Genomic DNA, 18056 nt, shown 5'->3' on the forward strand with positions numbered 1-18056 from the left:
AATTTCACTTTTAATATACGGTCGCTTACCCTTTTTCCTAGTCAAATACTAGAATGTGCGACAGGCTTTTGCAGCTCAATATCTCTTTTCATTTGGAGATTTACATTTGGTGAGCTCTTTTTAGCAAAACAAAAATAAAAAGTGGGAAGATATATAGACACAAGTCTATGCATGTTTCAAGATCAACATAACCATTCACTAATCATTCATGACAAGTTTGAAGATCTATTTATAACAATCACATAGATTTCAAGATTTTTCCCATAGTGAAATGAGTGCATGAAAACAAGCAATGCTCGAAAATGCACAAAGCCATTAGCACAAAGGTACAAGGCAAAACGAGTTTTAAGACAAAACTCAACAAAGTCAATCAAGCTTTTTGATTTTCAAATTTTTATGTAATTTTTGGATTTTTGACTCAAGAAACAAAAAGATTGATAAAAGACAATTAAGAAATATTCACAAGAAGAATAATCAAACAACCAAAGTTAAAAAAAAAAAAAAAAAAACAACAAGCATACCACACAAACATAGTCACAAAGCACAGGAAGTATTAATGCATGGACATGTTGTAATGCTTATGCATGAGTACCCCTTTTCACCCACACGTCACTTGCGTTTGGGGTGATTTCCTTAAAGGATTGGGTACGGGAGTTAGGGCTTTCAAACCTTCGTGAGAAGCTTTCCAAGCAGTTGGTGAATGCACCAATCATCTTCATCACGTTCATCATTCCGGGATCTCCATTTTGCTCTCTAGGTTGATCACCTGCCCAAGTTCTCCTATCAATTCTTGGTCCTCCTAACCTTTGAGGAGTTGCACTGTTCTTTGCTCTCAGCTTTTAGCAATTTGGTCGAGTGTGCCCTTGAAGTCCGGAATAATGGCACACATACATTCCTCTAGGACCTCTTTGTGGTCGTGGACGTGACTTGGCACGAGATTCAGACCTGCCCACAGACTGATTACGATGATTCAGCATCCGTTGGTCCACCACATTCTTCTTCTCCTCCACCTCGAGCTTCACACCAGTAGGGTCAGCTACAACTGGATCTTTGGCCTTCACAAACTTCACTTCTTTAGTGACATTTCCAGATGAACTACTTCCCCCGGTATATCCCAGTCCGGATTTGTCTGAAAAGCTCTTTTGAGATGATATAACATCATCTAGCTTCTTGGTGGTGACCCTCTCTATTTTTGCATTTGCATGCACAACCTCATTCTCAAGAAATCTCACTTTAGTGTAAGCTTCGGACAGCTCACCATTCAGAGTTTCAATCTCACATTTGGCCTCCCTATACCGGATTAGGAGACTTTTGTAGTCCTCCTCAGCCTTCTTCATTTTTCTTACAGCAGCTTTGGCTACCCTTGTGTATTCACCCGATTTCTCCAAGAGTGAGTTGTAATTTTCTTGAAGAGTTGCTGTGCTTTCTTCTTCTTCAGCTTCCGATTCTTCAACAATTCCTAGTGAGTCATCATCACTATGTTCTCCAAGGTCTTGAACAAGCAAATTCAACTCATCCGACGACTCAACATGAGCAATAGTCATGAAAGCTGAATAGTTCCCCTCTCCATCACAGCTTTCTTCAGATTCTGAGTCAGACGAATCTGAGTCACTCAGGGTCGTGGCATACACCTTGCCTTTCGATTTCAAATAATTAGGACATTCCTTCTTAAAGTGTCCTTGCCCGTTGCATTCAAAACAAGTGACACCTTGTGTGGATTGGGATTCTTTTCCATCTTTCCTTTTGAAATCCCTCTTCTCCCTTCCAGAATTTTGGAATTTTCTCTTATCATCAAATTTTCCATTGTTTTTAAATTTCAAAAACTTTCTGAAATTTTTAACAAGATAGGCTACATCTTTGTCAACCATATCTTCTCCCGATGAGCCTTGATCTTCCACCTTCTCATTAATGGTCTTTAGAGCAAGGGATTTGCTCTTCCATTGATTTGGCAGCGACATCTCATAAGTCTGTAGAGAACCAACCAGCTCCTGTATCTTGATGTCGTCAAGATCCTTGCTCTCTTCAATAGCTGTCACCTTAGCACGAAAACTTTCCGGCAATGATCGAAGGATCTTCCTCACAATCTTTGAGTCCTCCATTTTCTCCCCCAAGTTAAACTTACTGACAACCACTTCATTTAGTTTCCCATAGAAAGAGTCGAAAGACTCATCCTCACTCATCTTGAGCTCCTCAAACCGAGTGGTCAGCATTTGTAACTTGGTATCTTTCACTTTCTTCTTGCCTTCATAAGTCGTTTCCAGAATCTCCCATGCATCTTTGGCAATGGTAATGTGAGAAATCCTGTGAAATTCATCTGGAGACACACCACAGAAAATAGCATTTAGTGCTTTACTGTTAGCATTAGATGCAGCAAGTGCTGCCTTATCCCATGTGGATTTGGCTGCCTCAGGTTTGGTCCAACCCATCTCAACAGCATCCCACACGGATTCATCAATAGAGCATAGAAAAGCTCTCATACGAACCTTCCAAAACGCATAATTACTTCCATCAAAATATGGAGGTGCATTAAGGGATTGAGACCTATCCATCTCAAAAAAGGAGTCAAGGATCACACAATGGTAATGAAACCAAACAGCTGTGTACCCGCTCTGATACCAATTGAAAGTTCAAAAACGTGTACAAAAACACTTTTGAACGTTTAGACCCCCAAAGACCAACTTAACCAACACAAGCAATATGTCAAACAACAAGTGTGCGGAAACTTAACATATGCTATAAAATGAAATTGGTTAAACAACTATCTAAGCCATAACAAAATAAACCACAGCAGATAATGTAAAGGCAGAGATAGAGAGGAAGGAAGATGCAAACACAGAGATAACACCCGATGTGTTATCGAAGAGGAAACCGAAGACCTCGGCGAAAAACCTCTCCGCCGCCCTCCAAGCGGTAATCAATCCACTAGAAAATACAGTTGGGATACAAGGACAGCAATAGACCCTCCAAGCCTAATCTACCCAATGCACCTAAGCCCTCCAAGCTTCTTGCTCCAACGAGGTTGCGCCGAACCTTTTTCTTTTTTAGCTTTCCGGATTCCGCTACTATACCGTAGCATCAACCAATGAAGATTGGCTCCTTCCTAACTGCTTTCCAGAACTCCAAACGACTGTCTCACAGAGATGATGATGGTGAGAAACAGGTTTGGTATAATGCCTCTCAAGGTTTTGACAATGGAGAGGAAGAGAGTGAGGGATTTTGATGAGACTCTAAGGTAGGGATTGTGTATGAAACAATCTTGTTTTTCTTTAGGGTTTCTCTCTCAAAATTCTCTCTGGAAGCTCTCTTTCAATCGTGGGTTAAAAGGGTATTTATACTGGAGTGAAGAGGAATGTGAAACGTCAGGTTTTTCCAAAACAGGGGTGGCTCGCGGCTTGACCTCGCGGCTTGACCAAGTCGCGAGTTCCAGTCGCGAGTTAACTGTATGGCCAGTTGTCCTGTTTTGTCCTGTAGTGCTCCAGCTAGCATGACTGTTCATCTTCCAGCATGCTTGGCACGTGTGCAGTTTCTGGCGGGTTGAAGCCGCGAGTCCACCCGCGAGTCCCAGCCGCGACACTCTGTTTTCTTGCACACTCTTGAGCAATCTTCACTCTATCTCACTCACTACCCTTACAACAATCCCACCTAAAAACAGGGTTACTAAATGCTGAATTACAAGCAAATTTGGCACGGAATAAAGCCAATTAGATGGTTGAATAAATTCAACCTTACAAAAGCGGTGTGTCACTGTAAATAGGTATACTAATGTGAATGCCCTAATTCATTAAATGTAAGCTAGGTTAATCAAGTTCTTATAATGCACAGTGATGATAGTGTACATCAAGGCCTCCTACTATTAAAATATGTGTATTTTAATACGCATAAAAATTTCCAATTCAAGAACCTAGATACTGTGTTGAAAAGCATCTTACTATTCTAGACTGCAATAATTTTTTTTTTTTTTTTGGTATCCTTCCAACTTTAGAAGACAATATTGTAGTTTCCAAACTCCCAAAAGTAATATATATTTCAATAGTTAATCTTATCAAAAAAAATAAACAAATTCAATAGTTAATATATCAAACTATTGCAAAGCTGACCATTTTCCAACCAAACAATTCTTCTTTGAACTTGGTTCGCAATATTATCACGGCATTGATATAATTCCCCAGGTACAAAACGTTGTCCATCTTCTTCATTTATTTTATTAATTTTACTATTTTCAAGTTCAAGCCACCACCGTCAATTTTGTTCTTCCAGTTTTCAATCATAGAAAATTGCTTCATCCAGAGAAGACCCCTTCCTCCTCAACTTGCATTGCATGTTTCATCTAATAAGAAATTGGGTGGCTGAATTTAGGCACAACTTTTTTGGCTGATTATGAAGCCGTCACTAATGTTCATTGAATCTAAGAGACGCAAATACAAAGCCAAATAGCTCTAATAAAAGCCTTCATTCTATGATTCTATTATTTGGATCAACCACCAACATCCAAGGATACATAGAGTAAAAGAAAGAAATACGTTTGCACAAAGACAGATATAAGATTAAGAGAGCTTAGCATGGTGACTATACTAATGCTCTTAGATCAACACATTTGTTAGCATGGTGACTCTTATTTAAATCATCTTATCATTTTCTGTTTAGGAAGAAAAAAAAAGGGAAATTGCTCATTGTATTTGCTCTATTTGTTTTGAAGTAAAATATTTTATTTTACTTGCAAAAATTTTTACATGTAAAACATTTCCAGTAAAATATTTTCAAGTTTCTTGGTATAATATGTAAAAAAAATTTAAAACAAACAACCAAAATCAGCGGCTCAGCCACAAATGCCAAAGGTTCGGTCACCAAACCGTCATTTTGGTATTTTGCCCACTTCTTTCAAAGCATCTTTCCACACTTGCACATTCTCTTTGTTAACCTTGGCATCTTTTTCATGCTTTGCAAAGGCTTTAATAAGAGGACCTGTTTGGTTTTGTACATGAGAGGAATCCACATGGTAAAAGATTGGTAAAACTATCAACCCAGCCTCTATTATGCATACAACAATCTTTGCTAGTTCAATTGAGCACTGCTTTGAAGAATGATAGTTTTTTGAGAGAACAATGATTGCATACTTGGACTCTTTTATTGCTTTCAAGAGCTCTAGAGAAATATATTTTCCTCGCTCAAGTTTCTCATCATCTGTGAAGGTGACAATACTCTTTTGTTCTAAAGCAGTATAGAGACAATCTATAAAATTCTTGCTGGTTTCAATACTGCAAAAACTGAGGAAGACATCATATTTCCAAGGAGGAAAGGAAGCTGTTTGAGTGGCGCCCATGGAAGGAATTGAAAATTTACTAGCTTGTAAAACGATGTACCTAGCTGAGAGAGTTTTGCAGACTAAGAGAAATATAGGAACAACGTAACAGACTTCGGTTTCTATATATAGTTGAAATTGCAGGTGTGACTGAAAAAGTTCAAAAGTCCGTTGAAATAACGCTGGAAGCTTTTTTTTTTTTTTTTTTTTTCTACGTTGTGTTTTGAATTGCACTGTGAGACAGACTAATAGGCACCGACGACAATCACAGGTAAAATTTCATTAATTTGCTACTAAAGTTGGTGTGCAAGTGGCCCTATGACCTTTCTTCTTCAGATCTCTTCCTGACCAGATAAGTCAACAGCTACGTAACTTTTGTCAACAACTACTTCCCGTCCCAACAACTCATTTTCTACACGGCTTTAATTCTATCTTGTATTTTAACGGCATGCTAGAATCACTCGTTTTAAAGAAGAATTGAGAATCTGAGATGGTCTTTCTACGATGAGAGAAGTAATAAAAGCTAGTAATAAATATATAAAAGGTTATGTTAATGTATGCCCTTAGGTAGGGCACACACTAATCATCTACTAAAATTTTATGGAGAGTTGAAAAAGCTATTAAAAAAGTTAGTAATTTTTTTATTTTCTCATAAAAAGTTTCTAAAAATGAATGATTAAAGTATATCCTAAGAGCACATGGTAGTGAAGCCCATAAATAAATATCAATTTGATTTGAAAGTTGTGCAATCCAACATAAGCTGGTTGATTCAAAATTTCAAACCAAAACATAAGTCGGTTGTTTCTATAAATTTTTTTTTTTTTTTAAAGGTTCAAACCAAAAAAAAGGAAAAAAGAAAAGAAAAGAAAAAACCAACTTTAATTAACCAATGTACATGTACTTAGGTACTCATTAACTGGAGTTACCAGACAGTTTGTACCCATGATTTATATGAAACTTCTGAGATCAAACAAAGCCATGCTTTTTTTAGTAATTTCCAAAAAATATAAAAGGCTCGATTTAAAGTTATAAAAGAGTATTGTTTTTGTTTTTTAATGGAATAAAGGGAGATATAAGCCACTCACTGCACTTCTAGGTAGGGGTGTTCACCAAACCATAAAAACCGCACCAAAATCACTCGCAAAATGGCATAACCGCACAAAAACCGTAAGTAACAGTGCACCACATTGCATGGTGTAATGCAATTTGTGATTTTATAATAAGAAAACTGCACAAACAACACCGCACTGCACCCTCTCTATATATTAATATATTTATTTTTAATATTAAATATATTATTAATAGTTTAATAACCCTAGCTTTCAAACAAAAAAAAAAATTTAATAACCCTAACAAGTGTAGATTAGGAAAGCCAACTGCCAACCCAAAATAAAGAAAAACTAACTCAATAGTTTAAAACTTGACCCAAAACAAAAGGAAAAATCAGTTTTAAGATGGGCAAGAAAATCACAAAATTTAAAAAATATACCAACTTCAAACCACATCTTATACACCACACCGCACCGCACATGTGATCGTAAAAATGAAGTGCGGTGTGGTTATAGTTTTGGCTAAACTCTAAACAGCACCACACTACACATGTGACCGCAAAAATAAGGTGTGGTGCGGTTATGATTTTGGCTAAACCGCATCGCAAAGTGCGGTGCTAAAAATGACCTAAAATTGCACCGCACCATGAACACCCCTACTTCTAGGTATTCCCACGATTGAAAAATGCTTCAATCCTGAATTGGGATGAATGAAAAGTATTGATATTTTTTTTTTTTTTTAAAAGCCTCCTAAGTCTAAACTTGCATTGAAGTTTGAAGTTTTATATGAAGCTTCAAGGGTTTTTATTAATGTGTGCCCTTTGAACATACATTATTAATGTGTGCCATTTTAGAAAACTTTTTTTGAAAAAATTAAAAAAAAAAAATTACTAATTTTTTTGATAGTTTTTTCAATTTCCCATAAAATATTTCTAAAAATTGATAATTAATACGTGCTACATACATTAATCGACCCAGGTTTCAAAGCTTCAACTTTCAATGGTCCACTGTTAGACTTAGGGGTGTCCAATCGACCTGCCGACCCGCCCAACCTACCTGCATCTGACCCACTGTCACCCAATCCGACGACTCCGACAGTTGAACGCGGGTTCCGAACTCTCTAACCCGACCCTAATGGGTCGGTTGTCAGTTTTCCATTTCAAAACCCGTGAAACTCGACCCAAACGAAAAGCTTTAACATTTTCGGTGATGTATTAAGCATTTCAAACCAAATTCAGCGAGATCTCATCAGGATCTAGTCCAGATCCGATGAGATCTCGTCGTTATCTGACAAAATCTAGGCCAAATCTCGACGGATCCAGCCAAATCTTGCTGGATCCGGCCAAATATTGGCCCCGATGATAAAACTCGAGACTGACTCGATCAAACCCAAAACCGATGAGACCTAAACTGAAAAATCTAACCAAATCGTCCGGGTCGGTTTCGGGTCATACTTTCATCCACCTGAATCATTCGAGTCGAGTCTGGGTTGGGCACAAACACAACCCGGTCCAACCCGTGGACAGCCCTAGTTAGACTTAGGAGGTAGGAATTTCAATTTCGTCCCAATAAAGTCTACAGAGGACAAAACCATGTTGATAAGATGGATAGCTATTTAGAAACGCTTAGAATGTAGCATTGTTCAACGGTTATGACTTATGAGACTTGTGGAAGTGATGGGTGATTAGCAGGTTTGGTTAAGTATTTTAACTGGGGCTTAAGTGGCTAGGTAGGTAATTTCTTTTGTCAGCTGTGAATTTAAGTGGTGAAGCTCTGTACTATACAAACACTTCCACCATATGTAGCATCTACAAGAATCCACATCCAATATTTAGCTCTATCTTAAGAGAAGATCGATGCATTGCAAGCATTGTAAGATTGTCCACATCTACAGTTGTGTTAATTACATAACATAAAATAAAAATATCTCAGCAGGCAGTCTTGAGACTCTTTTTAACACTGATAACAATAAAACACAAACTCCTACATTTGGTGGTTCTCGAAAGTGAAACATAAAGAATTTTTTTTTTTTTTTTGAAAACTTGGTAAAAATTCTAATACATAATATCTAATACACATTGAATTTTCTCAAAGGAGAAACATGTAGCTAACTTTTTCAATGCCATAAAAGGTTAGGGATTGCAAGACATTCACCCTGCATGTTTTCCCTGCCCCACCAAGTGGATAGGTTGGGGACAGTGGTTGATTTTATAATCAAGCCAGGTTCGAGTCATGTACACAAAATGATCCACAGATTTAATAGCTAACAACTTCATGATTCACACCAGTATCAGGAAGCATCCTTTAAAAATATATTAAAATAAAATAAAAGGATCTTTTAGATACTTCTGTTTGTTTATAAAGAAACCTGGAAGGCTTATTGTAGTGCAGAATGTGTTTGATCAGATGCATAAACCACATCTTTTCAAGGGCATTTTAGCCAACCCTCCTTAAATTATTGTCAAGAGCAGCCAATAGCAAAACTAAAACAGCTTCACTTGTGATGCCCTGTATCATTCCACCACCTTGTCCTACACCAAGATTTGTAACATAATTTTGTATGCTTCAGAAACTGAAAAACAGTCCAATTCCAAAATATCGAAACCCTCATATGCCTAAGTTTGAGGTTTAAATGTAACTTCCAAAAGCAGTCCAAATTCAATTTAAAAAAAGAGTTCAAGACCTCAATCCAACTCATTACAATATCTGTACACCATGTCATCAGCATGTAAAAAACCTAATTTGACTCTAACCACTCCATTAAAAAAAGCATATATCCTGCAAATTCAAAGATCCTTTAATTTAGCTCATACACCTAAGGTCCGAGTATATTCCTAATTCTGATATTTGTTCAGAGATATCATATTATTTCAGCAATCTCCATAACCCATGATTTAATAAACTACATTCTATTTCATTCCATTCCAACACTCCCAAATATTCAGCATATAAAGCTTAAAAATAAAAAAATAAAAAATAAAAAATAAATAAAAAAACTGTAAGTTCAGTATTGGGAGACTCAAAACTTTGACTTGAGAAATAAAGAACAAGAAGCTACGACTTTACACTGTATTAACCCTTACCTGCTGAAAGGAAATCATCAGGCAATTATCCAGGACAATCATTTCACTCTCTGTGCTGCAGGAGAAGTTATCCAACTGAAACATACAATGTAAAGACCAGCACTGAGCATTTCTCCTAAGAATCTAATGATGCTGCTAGATATGCAAAAAACATAGTTCATGCTCTGACAATGGGTTACTCCAGGTAATATCTTTGCCTGTATGTCTAGAAGCACACAAAATTTGTACATGACACATGTTTTTACCAAAACATACCACCACGGGGGGTGGTGGGGGGAGAGAGAGTTGAAGGATTGAATTTTAGAGTAGACAATTTAGCATGACTCAATTGCATTTGACCAAAAATAAAATAAAATAAAAGAATAAATAAAAACTTACATAATTGTGCTAGAAATTACTTTTCTATTAGTCATGCAGTAATAGAAAAACAAAAAAAACTAGTTAACGTCACCATTAAATATATTTTCCAATGATTCTGGATGACTAAGCACAAAATTTGGTAACATTTTACAAAGATAACCAGGCTGCACAGAAAGACCCCATTCTTAATACCAAGGGAAGAAGTTCTATGAATTAGAAAGCAAATTAGGTTGCAATATATATAAGACAGCAGAAATAAAAAAAAATAAAATAAAAAATCAAACATTTACATCTTTTTTTTTTTTTTTTTTATAATCTGGATCAACACTGAGCAAATAAAAAAAAAAAAGTTGGGCCTTAACCTCCACCCAGTTCTTATGGAGAGAGGAGGTTCCATTTGAAAAACAGGTCATTGTCACCTATTTCCAATACTCATGCTGAGAAACAGAAATCAGTATGCCTTTCAAACATGTTGGTCTTTCTACATAGAAATCACTAGTATAAATTCATAGACATGAGAGAGAGAGAGAGAGAGAGAGAGAGTATTATCCCCAATCATAATACTTTCGCTTGGCAAACAGAAAAATCCCCAATCATATGTTCGATATTACACAAAGTTTCCCATGTTATTAATCAGTTATCAACTAGACATCATCCGCAGCATTAATGCATTATTATCACTACTATTACACATCCTTAACTTTCAAGGCAATATTTCTTCCACTTAAGAAGTTTTCTTTTCAAAGGAAATCAAAAAAGATTCTAAGTATGATGAGTTCCAATGAGTAAACCCTGTATCCTCGGCAAATAACATGAATAACAATTCTGGTCATGAATATGAGTGGTGATTTCTTTCGTTACCAGCCTCTGATCAACAGATTCAACACACAGATGTTTTGAGTACCATGTCAAACTCATTTAAGCTGATAGCATACAATGTCACTAACTCAACCAGCAATTGTGACAAAATCATAACTTACCTTAAATATATAAACCTCTAAAACATTGTCTAAGCTTGTGCAAAATTTAAAATTGGTACCCAACAAATTATTGCAAGAAAATTTAAGTCAAATATATGGCCACAAGTAATCAGGCATATCAATTGGCAGCTCAGATTTCAACAATCATAAATAAATAAACAAATAAGAAAGAAGGAAACAGTCAATTATTAATAGAGTAATAATTTGGATCATGTTAAAGCTGCCAAAAGGAGGAGACAGGGATCAAAAGATATTATGATGATGATAAAAACAGAAGGAAAAAAGCTAACATCAAAACTCTTCTATTTCTTAAAGTAGCAGATAAGAAAGAGGGATTAAACTGATGGCAACTTCATGTGCAATCATTTCACAAAGAACATCAGGCGAAAGGACATATAGTTAGTTTATAATTCCGTTTTTAGCCACCTGCAATTTTTCCAGCTCAATTCCTCCTATCCGTCATTAAACAATAAGCATTTAATCATAACACAATGTATTAACAGTACTTAAAATACATAAATTTGCATATTGTCAGACTGATCATTCACATCTAAAAAATTTATTCAATTGAAAAAATATTTACTAGATATCTAACTGAAACAAAAACAAAGAGATACATAACAATCATATGCAATCTACTTCTTCAAACTATATCTCATATTTCCCGTAAAGATACAGTAATTTTTGAATGTAACAGACCCTTGTTCCTTCTTAAACTTTTCTAGCTTTTGGTGAAGGCGACGAAGAATTTCAGGTAACACACGTCTTGGGTTTTCCCGTAACTCATCACCTTTGACATTACAGTGTGTCTCAATGCATTTAATATGCTTTGTATTAAAGTAGTAGTCTTCCACTATGATAGGCTCCTCCAATGACTTACCCTGTATCTCATTCATTAACCACTCTGCACACTCTATTGTTGATCTTATAGGTGTTAGGAACCTATCCCGATCATATTTCAGGTCTTCAAAATCCTCACAAACTTTCTGCTCCTTGCTTTTTTTTATTCTTTTTATAGAGTAATCCAAATTGGCACACACCAAAGTGCCATTCGAAATCCAGTAACTAGGTGTAGCTTTTGTACACTTAGAGAGGTCAGGTTCATGGTCTTCATCATCCTTAGTTATAAGCTTTTGCCTCTGTTGGCCTTTATGAGATGGTTTTGCTTTTTCACCACTACCACCACCAGCAGCAGACATATGAGAGCCTTTACACTTTTTTTGCGCCAAGTCCAATGAATTCTCACATAATGCTGGAACAGCATGAGCAGGAGCGAGAAATCCACAAAAATTATCATCCCTCACATACTTTTGCCACTGTTGGCCTTTACGAGACGATTTCACTTCATCACCAATACCACAACCAGTAGACAAATGAGACCCTTTACGCTTTTTTTGGCCTGAGCCCAATGAACTCTCACATAATACACCAGCAGGAGGAGCAGGAAACCCACCCAAATTCTCACAATATTTGATAAAATTATGCAATTCATCCACGAAACCCAGAGGACAGCTTCCAAGAACACTATCAAGCCCTATATGTCCAGAAGTGTAGCAGTGAATACGCTCCAAAAAGTAGTTGTAATGATAATCCGACCCACATAAACAGCTTTGAATCTTCTTGAACAGAGAATTTCCTTGCTGGGACAAAGCTTGCAAGTCAAAAGAACATGACTTATTGGTACTGGTTTCATTAGGAACCGAATTTGAAACAAAGCTGAAGAATTCCTGGAACAAATCAGGGTGGTCCTTGAAAAGATCGTGGATCTGATCACAAAGCGAACCCATATCCTGTTGCCCTTTACCCTTACCCTTACGGTATGAACTGAGCAAAACCAAGAACGACTCATAAATGCTATCGTCATCTGCGAACCGAGCTCGAACCTTATTAATCAACGAACTTGCTTTCTGAAGCCAGAAATCCAATTCGTTTTTCATGTTTGATTAGCAATAATACACATTGCCAACAGGTCAGTTATAATCACAAAAAAGAAAAAAAGAAAAAAATGGAAGTCTTACAGCACAGGGAAAGAGAGAGAGTCTCAGAAAGTGAAAGAAAGATTGCAAATTATAGGATATGAGAATTAGGGTTAGAGGTAAGAGTGAAATATATATAAGAAATTTGGAAGTCTTGGAGCACAAGGAAAGAGAGCAAGAGTCAGAGTCAGAGTCGGACTTAAGAGTTAGAAAGAAAGAGAAAACTAGGGTTGTTAAGATGAGACAGTATCTAACGTTAACCGCCTTAACTTAAGCACGCGCGTGAATTTGACGAGTTTAAGACACAATAAGCTGTGGTTATGAATTTGATGAGTTTAATTTCGAAGTTATTTTTTATATAAACAAATTTTTATATTTTTTTTATAGGAAAATGCTAATGAATACTTTTAAGGTATTGGTTAATAATCTATGGGTCATGCTAATGAGTACCCTTAGGGTATTGGTTAATAATCCAGTTAAAGAAAGTTTTTATAGGAAAAAAAAAAGTAATTAATGTTTTGACAATTTTTTTCATTTCTCAAAAAAATTATGTCAAAACTTTCCTAAAATGAATTGTTAACCAATATCCTAAGAGCACTCGTTAGCATTTCTCATAATCCATTTAAAGACATTTTTTATGGGAAAAGAAAAAAAAAATTAATGTTTTTTTTCATTTCCTATAAAAATGATGTCAAAATTTTCCTAAAATGGATTATTAACCAATACTGTAAGGGCACTCGTTAGCATGACCTTTTTTTTTATATAAACAAATTTTTAAGTATTTTAATTATTATAATCTTTATTTTTATATATTAAGAAGATTTAGAAAGTTAGTTATGACTTCAAAAATTTTCAAAAATACCCTAATCTAATTAGATAATCTTTATTCTTAAAAAATAAAAAATGGGGTTAAAATTGAAATTCAAAAAAAAAAAAAAAACTTAAAAATTAGCACATTCTCTATTTTAATATGTCTGACACACGTTTGATACATTTTTTCTTAAAATCTAACAAACACAAACAAACAGTTTACTCCATTTCAAATCCTAAATTTTAGTTTCTTAAAAATTCCTTCCACAGTAATGTCACTAACAATAGATAAATTCAAATTCAAATTTTACATTAAACTCAAAATAAATAAATAAAAAGCCTCATTGCACATGTAGAGCACATGTGATAAGAAAGTTGCTACATCCACAACATTTTCACAACATTTTTACAACAAATCATATGTGGTAAGTTGTTATTAGTTCTAATTTGAATTCACAACTTAAATTACTTTTTTGTCCACCCATAGTTGCAAATAACAACCTGCCATTTATGATTTGTTGTGACATTATTGTGAAAATGTAGTGAATATAACATTTCTCTTTTCAAAACATTTTTTCATAGATAAACACACACAAGTGAGAAGGAATGTGGTTCTAACTTCTAACATAAAGGCACACCACAAACTTTTCTCAAAAGTCACGTTTAACTTTTAAGAAAGAGTGGAACAAATTATAATACATACAATACACCCTCTTAAATAATGTGAGACCGTTATTCTTTTTAAAAAATAAAAATAAATAAATAAACACACACACAAGGGAGATTAGGAAAGATGGTGGTTTTCATTTCTATGGTGGAACCAAGGATAATAATACAGATAAATATACTCATTTTTTTTCCTTTTTTATGTTATCCCATATGTACAAATAAATATACTCATTTTTACGAATTAAAGCTTTTTATGTTATCCCGTATAAATTTTTTTCCCCTCAAATTTAATAGCCTTTTTGAGATACACAATTGTTATATTATTTTAAAAAATACATAGACCATTTTTTTGGGGGTTTATTTCTTTAACAATAGAGCTAGACTTAAGAAATGCAAGCAAGTAAAAAAAAAAAAAAAAAAAAAAAAAAAAAAAAAAGGGAACACTAGTGTGCATTTTTATAAATTAGTACGGCTATTAGGAAACAAACCAATATTCGTAGTAGTATAACTAGCCAATAACCAAGATGGCAATTACATGTTGATGCCTTAAAATTGAGCAATGCTAGGGACACAAAAACTCTCACAATTTTTGTTACAACTAGCCATATGACAAGTTGTGAGTAATGAAGATATGTACCCATCATTTGACCTCCACCATTCACAGCTCACTACGTAGCGAGTTGTGACAAAAGTTATGAGATTTTTTGTGTCGATAACATTTTCCCTTAAAATTTGTGTGTGAAATGATAAATGAATGGATTATTAATGAGTCGCAACTTTTTCAAAGGAATTGAAGCAGTGTCATTCAAAATAGCAACTATCCATTAAGGCTCACACCCCAATGATTCAAATAAAGAGCTTCGTTTCCAATGAGTGGAACCTATCAATCTTCGAAGCAATTAGAAATACCCACAAAACTTGCAAGATTCCACTTCCTCAACTCGACTGTCTTGAGAAATTGAAAGACCTAATAGTTTAGAAAGATGATGCACAAGCTTGGAATTGGTAGGCTTAGGGGGCTCAATCCAAGTAGGCCAAACCTAATGAGTATGGTGCAAAACTAGACTTCTTCATTGACTTGAAGACATTTTGCTAAACTTGAGGCCAATTAGCCAATCAAGTCCCTGAGCATGCCTCTTTGGTCAAAATTGTGTAGTGCGATCGAATTACACCTAGAACAGTCAAACCTCTTGTTTGAGGTAGTCTACTTCAACCTAAACTACAAAGCATGCAAAGAGGTTAGCTACCAATATTACTTGCCTAGAAAAGAAAATTTGCAAAGGACCATCATCCTTCGCATTCGCATTTATTATGACTCACCTACCACCATTTGTATTTACTAAAAAACACAATAGGGACCTTACCCCTAACAACCATGAGGAAGACTTCTTATGATTAGATCCCCTCATCTGACTTAAGGGGGTGGTGTGTTGTCAAGTTCTCCGTCTAATTGAATGGGAAAATAACCACCAAAATCCATTAGGGGAACCCTAGAAATATCTCATAAATTAGAGATATTTTCTCTCTATTCTCTACTTTCATTCATTCTTTCTTGAAGCTTATTGTGTGTTCTTATCACTCACTGGCTTATTGGAGTGCCTTCGACCCACCCGTTGATTGGATTCTATTCAATTTGCCTCATCTTCACATTCACTAAGAACCCTTATTGTGGTTCCTTTTTCTATTTCACCCATACACTTTAACAATCTAGGAAATATAAATTGTTAATAGCCATATAATTTAGATTATGAATGTATTACTTGAGGGATTTCACAGATATTTAATTATTTTAACTAATTTAAGTGCATAATCAAGTTTTTATATTCTTGATTGCATGTTTTATTAAATCCATTTTATTATTTGGTTGCGTTTTGTCTCAATTGTTGCCAAAGTAATATTCCAAATAATTTTTTTTTAATAAATATTCATAATTAGTTATTCATAAATTTTAAAAAGAAAAAAAGTTATTTTACATAAATAGTTATTTTATATCTATAGGTAACATAAAACAAATTAATTTACCTCTTTAACAAATGGTAATTAATTAAAAAAAAAATACATGGTTGGCTTTTAAACTTTAAAACATGAGTGATTTTACTCCTTAAAATTTAAATTAGGGATGGAAATGGGCAGGGTAGGTTTGGATCATGGTTGCCTTGTACCAACTTTGAGGTGGGGAAAATCCGTAAGGGTAGTAGCAGGGCAAGTTGGGTTTGAGGCAAATTGAAGGTATTTTACTAACCTTAATGAGATGGTTCTAACATTGACAAAATAAAAATGAAATAGAAAGGGAAAGGGCAACCCTATAGAAAAGCATTTTGAAAATAGTAATATAGAATGTTTATAGAAAACTAAATTATAGCTAGGATATGTATACCAAAAATTAAATTATATGAATGAATAATTCAAATATATATAAAATAAAATATATCTATATACATTCGAGGTGGTACGGGACGAGTAAAACTCGTTCTTGGCCCGTCACCTCTTTGAGCAAGGAAAATTTGTAGAAGACAAGCCGAATCAAGCTGGACGAGGTGATTTTGACATCCCTAATTTAAAGTGATTGCTTTTAATCACTTACAAAATATAAATAAACTAAAAACTAACAAATTATCATTATTCCAAAGACATTAGGGATTAAAAATGATTACATTAAGTTTATTAGAAATGTGATTCTTAAGGAAAAAAAAAAAAGGTTATTGGAAACAAGTTGCTTAATAGAAAGTAGAAACATCAACCTTTTAATTAAAAAAAAAAAAAAAAAAAAAACTAATAGACAGATTAATGGGCTAAAGTTGAAATGAGTTTTTAATAGAGAGCATTGAGTATTGGGTTGGGCTAGACTTACAAGAGAAAAGGGATAGTCGGTCTGAATAGTGTGGGTCGGCCCATGATCCATGATCCATCATCTAATGTCTTCCATTCCAAAGTCGAGACTGTCACCGGGGCTGAGTTTTGGTGATTCGGATTCAGAGGAAGAAGAAAAAGAAAATCTGTATCGGATTCCGCTTGGTAATGAGATTGTGCTCAAAGGCCACACCAAGGTATCACTCTCTCTCTCTCTCTCTCTATAACTTTTTTTTTTTTTTTGGGGTTTTGAAAAATGGCTATAAATTAGTGATTTTACTTAAAAAAAAGTAATGGCAAGTGTACAATATTTGCCACATTTTTAACAATACTTGAGTTGATAGCTTTTTATTTTTATTTTTTTATTTCTTTTTCTAGGCCACAGTACATCTCTTTATTATCTATTATATTCTAAATAAGAAAAAACAGGAAATTAATCTCACACTAGAAAATGAGAGTGATTTAAAGAGATTTAAAATCAGTGCTATGTATCTAAGAGTTAGGCTATTTTGGATATATATCACTGTCAGTTTCTTTAAGAACTTCTCTACTCTTCTTGTGTATATGTGTGTGTTAAAATACTTAGGTTCCGTTTGGTAAGAGATTTCTAGTAACGTTGTTTAAGTGTTGTGGAAATGTGTGGGGTGAAAAAGTGTTGTAAAAATACGTGTTGTATTGTTTAAACAACGAAAACTGTTATTCAAACAATATTACCAAACAGATCCTTAGTATTCTTTAAAAAAAAAAAAAAACTTACCACAAATAATATGTGACACTATAATTTAGAGTTTTTGAATTTGCAGTTATGTACTGTCATTTATATTCTTGAGTTTCATATGTTAATAGTTGGGATAATGTGTGATTATTTATGGCTAAATGGAACAATCTGCTTAAGGTATTTACCTAGGGTGTTAGTGTTAGGTATTATGTTTGTGTCTCAACTTGCAATATAAAAGAAAAATCTGAGTATAGATCAGTTG

The sequence above is a fragment of the Quercus robur genome, chromosome 9 (genome assembly GCF_932294415.1).
Source record: "Quercus robur chromosome 9, dhQueRobu3.1, whole genome shotgun sequence".
NCBI classification, from domain to species: Eukaryota; Viridiplantae; Streptophyta; class Magnoliopsida; order Fagales; family Fagaceae; genus Quercus; species Quercus robur.